The sequence below is a fragment of the Marmota monax genome, unplaced genomic scaffold, assembly GCF_021218885.2.
Source record: "Marmota monax isolate L192 unplaced genomic scaffold, Marmota_monax_Labrador192_F-V1.1 WCK01_AAM20220418_F8-fsc00108, whole genome shotgun sequence".
Lineage (NCBI taxonomy): Eukaryota > Metazoa > Chordata > Mammalia > Rodentia > Sciuridae > Marmota > Marmota monax.
Genome location: NW_026694593.1, coordinates 3,969,001 through 3,977,564, shown reverse-complemented (window position 1 = coordinate 3,977,564; position 8,564 = coordinate 3,969,001). Strand labels below are relative to the sequence as shown.

The 8,564-nt window shown below is 47.7% G+C and overlaps 1 long non-coding RNA gene across 1 annotated transcript; it reads left to right on the top strand.

The window, feature by feature from the left end:
* Window positions 1–4,040: 4,040 nt before the first annotated feature.
* On the top strand, window positions 4,041–5,196 carry LOC131423302 (uncharacterized). Its single transcript, XR_009224661.1, has 2 exons — window positions 4,041–4,150; window positions 4,511–5,196. It is a non-coding gene; the product is annotated as an uncharacterized LOC131423302 (long non-coding RNA).
* Window positions 5,197–8,564: the final 3,368 nt, after the last annotated feature.

The following is an 8,564-nucleotide window of genomic DNA, read 5'->3' as shown; positions in this document are numbered from 1 at the left end:
CATCAGTCTCTGTGTGAGGTGTAGTGAATCAGTGTCCCTGAGACTGATAAGCTCAGAGGCACGCACACGGCTGAACTTTGAGCCATGGAGCAGTCATCGAGGTGGTGCCATCCGGGAGGTTCCTGGGGACCTGCCAGCTGGCCCCTCCCTGGTGATGCCTGGCACTGTCTTTCAGAAACAGGTGCCTGACTCCTGGTTACTAAGGGTAGGAGAGGTGACGATTACTTCCCCCCAGATATGCGATTCAGGCCATGATTCAACACATTTATTACTATTTCACTCCAATTTCAATAGCCATGTTTAATAAGCAAATTATAGTTGTCCCTCAGTATCCTCGGGGATTTATTCCAGGACGCCCTGTGGATACCCTAATCCTTCAATGCTCAATGATGCTGTATTTGCATTTACCCTGTGGACCTCTTCCGCCCACTTTAAGTCATCTCTAGATTACTTAAAATAACTGATACAATGTAAATGTGAATGCTGTGTGTAGAGTTGTTACACTGTATTAGTTAAGGAATGATGACAAGAAGAAGTCTGTACATATTCAATAAAGATGTATTTTCCCCCCAGAGTATTTCCAATCTGTGTTTGGTTGAAACCATGGATACAGAACCCACGAATATGGAGGGTTCTCTGTATATAACATAAAACTCACTGGGAAAAAAATCACAAGAAGAAATAAATAATCATTGAAGAGGCAGAATGCTGTATCAGAGAGAAGGCTGATAGCAGGGCTTGAATTCTAGCTTTGCCTTTAGCTCCGCGCCATCTAGGTTCATCTTTAAGTCTCAGTTTCCTTTTCTGTAAAAGAAGGGAGGCTCCATTCTGACTGTGCTTTAGAACCACCAATGAACTTTGAGAGAGTGTCAATGTCCAGAGGTTGAAAACCACTAGCTCTGAATGAAGGCCAAGATCCTTTCCATATCTTCTATCATTCTGTGAAATGTCCCAAATTTGTTAATGAAAGTCTGGGTCCAGATTTGTTGGACGCATCTGTTTTCCTTTCTGAACAGCAAATTAAAGTGAACAAGGAAATAAAAATGAGTGTATAATGTCTACAAACACCAAATTAGCTCTCATAGGGGTTCTGACCCATGTAGTCAGGTAGGTGGCTGTATATCCAAATAATTATAAGTTAAACGGGAAGGCCGTTGTCTCTTTTAAAGTTCATAATATGCATGTAGTAATACAGGTGATTTCTTTAACTTCTATTAAGCTTCTTCTTCTTCTAGAAGTTTTGAGGCTTATATTTCTTTCTTATATTTCTAAGTAAGGCGGGGCGTGGTGGGGGAATGGATGAACAACCTAAGACACAGAGATCTAGCAGCCAACCTCTTTCCTCTCCGCCTGGTGGTCTTTATCTAAGCCCACTCTATACCCTATCTGATGAAATTTAGAAGTGTTACAGTGTCAGGTTTTATTTTTAACACTTATCGAGTGCTTACTATGTGTTAGGCACTCCTCCAAGAGTTGAATAAATATGAACACGTTTAATATACAAATGACCCTACGAGATAAGCATTATTTCCTTTCACATTTCATGGATGAGGATAGTGAGGTAGAGAGCTCTTCTGACTTGTCCAAGGGCACTGCTGATAAGTGGGAGTCTGGTATCCAGACCTGGATACTGGCTCTAGAACTAACAATTCCAGCCACTTAGCAGGAGATTCTGCACCCTGCAGGAAATGTTCTTCTGCACCCAAAATAACGCTCCCTAGAATGGATAACATGGGAGTGCTTATGCTAAAATGTTAAGTGAAGAGTTAATAAGATAGACTCTCATCATAAAGACTATGTGAAACAATAATAAATACTGGAGAGGACGTGGAGAAAAAGGAACCCTTTTATAGTGTTGGTGGGATTGTGAATTAGTACAACCACTATGGAAATCAGTGCAAGACTAGGTGTGGAACGACCACATGACCCAGCCACACACCTCCTCAGTATTTATGCTAAAGAATTGAAGTCAGCATACTTTAGTGATACATGCAAACCCAGGTCCATTGCAGTACAGTTCACAATAGCCAAAGTACGGAGCCAGCCTAGGTGTCTGTTGGCAGATGAAAGGACAAATAAATGTGGCATATATACAGAGGGGAGTCTTATTCAGCCATAAAGAAAAATGAAATCGTGTCACTTGCAGGAAAATGGATGGAACTTGAGGCCATTGTGTTAAGTGGTAGTAGCCAAACCCAGAAGGTCAAGGGTCATGTTATCTTTCATACGTGGAAGCTAGAGAGAGGACGAAGAAAAAGAAGGGTGGATCTCGTGAAAAGCAAAGGGGACCAGTAGAAGAAAGAACGGGACCAAGAAGCAGGAAGGGAGGGGGGTGCTGGGGAGTGGTATGGCCAGATTGCACTGTTCGTCTGTGTGCCTGTGAAAACCATGGGCAACGACAAATCCCATCATCTTGTACAACTATAATAAACCACCAGAAATGTGGAAAACAAAGACTGGGTGAGCTCAGAACAAAATACAAATCACCAAAAAACTATACATGGTTAAAAAGAAAGCAAGGAAAATAGCAAAATACGAGTAGTGATTTTGGAATGGAATTATAAATAACTTTTAAAAAATGAATTACAGAAGTAAATACTCTAAAGTGTTTGCTGTAAGAAAACATGAGGGCTAAGCTCTAATATTACAAAAATCGTTTTTGTTCCCAAAATAAACAGATAAATAATTTGGAATTTAGTATAAATTTTCTCATAGAAATAATCCACAGTGACTAGGTTCTTTTTACTTTGAAATCCCCTAGATTTTAGGATTTGAATTTACTTTTTAAAGCTGCCACATAAAAACTGTATTTTTATGGGGTACCATGTGATGTTTTGATATATTGATACAGATTCTTTATAAATTAGCATTTTGAACCTAGAGTTCCAGACACCATTGTTAGAACTTTATCGACATTTCCTTCTTCAGTGAACTAAGAATTGTTATTAGTCTCATTTTACAGTGACAATTAAGTGACCTTCCTGAGATTGCAAACCTGGAAACTGGTGCCAGTCTCTTTGGAGTCTGCATTGTAATTGAGCTGCATTGCTACCCCCTGCAATTTAAAGGAGACCACTTAACCCCGTGTGGGTTACCAAAGGTAACTAAAATATGACATATTCACATTGAATATGTCATATTTTAGTTACCTTTTTTCAGGAAATCGATTTTGGCTACTTTCCTGGTGACCTAACTTTCCTTCATAATACTATTTGTAGGGAAAATAAGCTCTGGATTCTATTATGGGTTTTCAAAACCCATGGACACTTCCCTTCCACCAGCCCCCAGTCCCCATCCCCTGCATGGAAGGTCTCCACTTGAGGTCATCTGTATTAAAAGGATCTTCCCTGCTCTCCCTGGAGATGATCAGAGCTGAGGCCTCACTTCTCTGCAAGCTTTTAGAGGCCCCAGTTCTCCCCTCCTGTGTACCCAGTCCCCGCACCCCACCTTGGGTTCGCCAAAGTGCTTTCCTTAGGACCCCATGAGGACACAGAGGCCATTCCTAGGCTTCTGCTCACTCAAAAAGACTGGTAGTGCTGAATCAGGGCTGTCTGTGACCTCCTTTAGTGTGTCAAGTTCAGGGAGCGAGAGAGGCCAACCACCCACACCATGTGCATTAGGCCTGTGAAAAATAACCCCATCAGGATATCAAGCATTCCTAGTTCAGGTTATGGCACCACCCAAGAAGGAAGAAAGCCATCTTGGATCTTATTCTGGAGCACTTCTTGTTCTTAAAAAGACCATTTTCATTTCCACCTTGGGACTCTCCCACTCCTTTTCCTATTCCAAAGAGAAGACGGATCTTGTCTTCACCCCAGAGGTCTACAACCAGCCTGGCCCAGCTCAGGAAATAGGGAGCATAGCAGAGCTGCCTGTGAGATTGACAGGTATCCTGTGCAATGCGCAAAGCTCCATCACCATCCTAGAAGGGCACCCTCCTGTGTTAATACTTCAGATGCTTATGGAGGGAGGAATTGGGTCCTTGGAATAGGAGGGGAGGGAGCCACCCATGCACCTTATGAAAGACGGTATCGGCATCCTGCGCGTGATCTGATACCAGGTCAGAGCTGAACTGTATAAAAGGCAGCAGCTTCTAACAGCACCTCAGTCCACCCGCATCCCGAGTGACCTACTCCAGTGCCTGAACCAGGTAGAGCACATCTCAGGGATCAGGAGGGACTCTCGGAGCTGGTGTTTGGGCAGAAAGAGGACCTGGGTGGATTGAGACTAATCTCCTAGAAAGACGAGGAGAAGGGAGGGCTTGGAAGGGAGGGTTCTGGAAGGGAAAGGTGGAAGATATGGAGAGGGCACGAGAGATCAGTGTTTTTGCAAAGCTGCAAACAATTCATTTGAAAGTATAAAGTGTGTGTGTGTGTGTGTGTGTGTGTGTATACATACTTTGTAATTGGTGTTAGGAGACCGGGTTTTAAGAATCTGAGGATCATAGAGAAAGTCTTGTAAATTCACGATTTGGGCTACTTGAACTTACAGCTTCTGTATTGTCTTTCAGCTTTACTCAGTTCCTGCCAAGATGTCCTGCCAGCAGAGCCAGCAGTGCCAGCCCCCTCCCAAGTGCCCTCAAAAGTGCCAGGCCCCCAAGTGCCCCCCAAAGTGTCCCCCTAAGAGCCCTCAAGTCTCTTCCTGCTGCAGCTCTGGGGGTGGCGGCTGCTGCAGCTTGGGGGGTAGCGGCTGCTGCAGTTCCGGGGGTGGGGGCTGCTGCCTGAGCCACCACCGGCCCCGCAGGTCTCTCCGTCGCCGACACCAGAGCTCTGGCTGCTGCAGCAGTGGAGGCGGCGGTGGCTGCTGTGGCAGCAGTGGAGGCGGCGGTGGCTGCTGTGGCAGCAGTGGAGGTGGCGGCGGCTGCTGTGGCAGCAGTGGGGGCAGCGGTCGCAGCAGTGGCAGCTGTAGCAGCGGTGGCAGTAGCCAGCAGTCTGGAGGTTGCTGCTAACCTGGGCCCAGAGAAGCACCGAGAAGCAGCACTCGCTGAAGATGTGCCAAGGCTGTGGCTTCTGTCCCCGCCCCCCCCAGGGCTTCTAATGCTCTGGGGCTCCCTTGTCTGCGCAGGCTCACCCACTGGGCTGTCTTGCCCTTCCCTGGCCTGGGTCCCCTCTCACACACCCTTCTTTGGAGGATGAAGTGTTGAAATTAAGCCACGAAGCTGTGTTTCTCTGCAACAATAAAGCTCCTTATTCCTGATGTCACGGCCTCCCAATGACATTCTGTGCACCCCTCCCCTCTTCCATCACACGCCCCTCCCGCACCAAGCCATCTTCTGTCCTCCCCTTCCCCTTCTTTTAAGTGCAAGTGAACATATTGAAATTCTGTTTTGAGAGCACATATTGGCAATCAGACCTCTGGGAGGCGATATCCCCTTTAAGGCTCTGAATTTGGGAACTTTAACAATGAAGGCCAGCATCCCGTCTGACCCCAGGGGAGGAAGCTCACCTGCAGGAGGAGGGCGAGAATGGTTTGGGGCGAGGAGGTGGGTTGTTCTCAGGGAGGTGACACGCTGGGAGGCCTTCCTTCAGGTATGGGTCTTAGTTTGGAAAAGGTTCTCTCTTATTCTGGGGGCACATGATGGCTTCAAGTGCTCATTTGGGGCTTCAATAAATGGACCCACTACTTTTCAGATGATCTCAGGCGTATGTCAGTTGGCCAGAGTGCAGAGCTGGGTGGGGAGTCAGGAGGCAGGAGTGACCTGTCGGAGCATTTCCCCTGGATCCTGGAATGCTGGGTTTGAGCCCAAGAACCAAGAAGGTCACCCTTTCAGTCAAGACTGTCTCCTCATGTGCAGGGGGTGCAGGAAGGGAGGCTCTGGCCACTACGCTGGAGTTTCCAGAGAACATTCCTTAGGAATGGACTGGTTCTGTCAGGAGATAGTAAAAAACAAACAAATAATAAAACAAACAAAACAAAACACCTTATGATTGAAAGGATAATTCCAAACAGCCTCTCCATAAGAGATAAACAATTGATCCCTCCTTTGATAAGAGTTAACAGCCGCATAAGAGGTTAGAGCTCTCCATCTGATGAGCAGCTACTTGCCCAATTAATTCACTCCTCATATCAGTTCCGATCAACACCTTTTCTTCTCCACTTTTTTTTGGGGGGTGGGGGTGGTTACTGGGGATTGAACCCAGGGACTTAACCACTGAGCCACATCCCCAGCCCCTTTTATACTTTATTTACCGACAGGGTCTTACAAAGTTGCTTCAGGCCTTGCTAAGTTGCTGAGGAGGACTTTGAACTTTCCATCCTCCTGCCTCAGCCTCCCAAGCTGCTGGGATTACAGGCACGTGCCACTGCACCCGGCTTCTCCGCTCTTTTTTTTTTTTCTTTTACAAAAGACTTTGCTGGATTTCCCAGAGGAGAGCCTCCATCCATCTTTTTGCTGCATGATTTCCTTCTGACTTCTAGTGTTGACCTCACTTCTTGAAATGTCGCACCTGTACTCGCCAAGAGATGCTCTGGGCACAGGCAACCTGTTAATCAGGCTCCAAAGCCACGTTAAATGAAACTGGTCTCTTCTGTGACTTACCTTTCCTGGTCCATTTCCTCCTGCCACTCCCAGCTCCCTTATCCCCCTTTATCTCTTCCATTAACCCTTGAGATCTAGGCCTTCTCTTGCTGCTGGTGTCCCCAGTTACAGCCAGGTAGCTGTGCTGCCTGGGAAGTTTTGAGGCAGTTCGTGTCCACAGGCTCCTCTAATTCTTAAAAGTTAGTTTTGCTTATTGGGACCCTGTCTCAAAATAAGAAAATTAAAAGGGCTGGGTTGAAGCTCAGTGGTAAAGTGCCCCTGGGTTCAATCCCCAGTACCCAAAACTAACTAAATAACTAAATAAAAATTAGTTATGCTAAAAGCAACAGCCATCCTTGACACTGAGGGCCTCGGCAAAGCCTTTCTCTCCCCTTCCTCGCTCCCTCCCTCCCCATCTTCCTCCCCCCTCTTCCTTCCTCGGTCCTTTCTTTCCTCCCTCATTCCTTCCCTTCCTCCTTCCCTCTCCTTATGCTTTCCTTTTCTTCCCTATTGAACAGTGGCTCTTCCGAGGGAGTCGGGGGTGGGGGAAGCAGCAGAAGGCCCCCAGGCTGGCCTGCATTTGGGCCACCGGCCCCACTCATTTTCCTCCTGGACCCAGCAGGGCTGTATTATGGGGACATGGTTACCTGACTATATTCACCACTTTTCTGGTCTGAACGGTCTCTTAACTTTGCCCAGGATTTTCTTCCTGTCTCCAGGGACAGAGGGAAATCACTACTGGGAGTCTCACCACCATCAGGTTCTTCATTCTTCACTCAATTCCACTTAAGAGCATCTGCGTGAGACCCAGCAGGTTTACACACAGCCTGCAACCTGCCTTCGCTGCCAAGAGCAGACAGTGAATCAAGAGGACAAGTAATCTACCAACGACCAGGTGGGTGACTACACAGGGACGGACGCGTGGGCTAGGGGGACCATGCACGCACGTGCACACGTGCATTGTAGAAGAGGACAGAGGGGGCCCAGCCCTCTCCTCACTTGAGCCCTGTGCCTCTCTTAGCACACACACAGCCCTCCCAGCTACGGACAGTGTCCTGTTTGGAGAGTAAACACAGCCCAGCAATCCTGGCACCTCTGAGAAGTGACTTGGATATGCACGTGCACCACCTACGGTGCTACCTGAGTGATGAATGTCTCTGGGATGTGAGTGTCATCTGAGCACATCTGTTGAGAAATGGGCCCCTCCCCAGAGCCTGTGCTTAGTTGGAATATTATAAAAGGTTCTCTGGCTGTTCACTGCTCAGTTCACTGCCTGGTAGTGGCACGGTCCAGTTGGAGAACTGAGTGAGTCTTCCAGTGGAGCCAGGGTCTGGTAAGTGTCAAGCAGGGTCTGGGAAAGAGTGGGCAGAACATAGCTAGCAGGTAGATGCAGAAGGAGCCCTGGATGAGACTGTAAGCTTCAAGTGAGCCAGGCTCTCATGGTGCCAAGGAAGACAAGAAGGCAGGGGGGAGACATTTTTCCAGGTTATCCAGAAAGTCTGTTGAAGAGCTACGGTTAGAACCCAGGTCCTTTGGCTCTCTGGACGGAAATGTCCCCATTCTCTGCATGCCTTGTCTTCTTCCTAATGGTGGCAGGGGGTGAGAAACACAGGCAAGAAAGAAGGACCCCGACTTGCCTCTGTGTCCCTGGATACTTTAACCCCAGGAGGCAGGGGCACGGGTGCCATTTGGGTATTTTCTAGCCCATGAGATGTTCAAACAGAGCTTTGACCATCTGTGATCAAAGTAAAACTGGGGACAGGAGAAGAACCAAGAGTAGGTTTTGGACTGGATCCTACAGAAAAACTGCCGCAGCGTCTTCTGTGCTTTCCATGTCGGGGGTCCCTCACTGCTGATTCTTTGTAGTGTGTCCTGCGTCTCCACGTGTCACTCACTGGAAGTGTCCAGCGCACCTGGAACACCTGCATCGGGCTTTTGCTCGCCCTCTTCCTTGGTGCCTCACCCCACCCCCGTCCCCCCAGGGCCCGGGTGACAGGTGGCTAAGCCACATCTCTCAGGCCCCGGGTTCCACTGCTCCTGTTTGAAA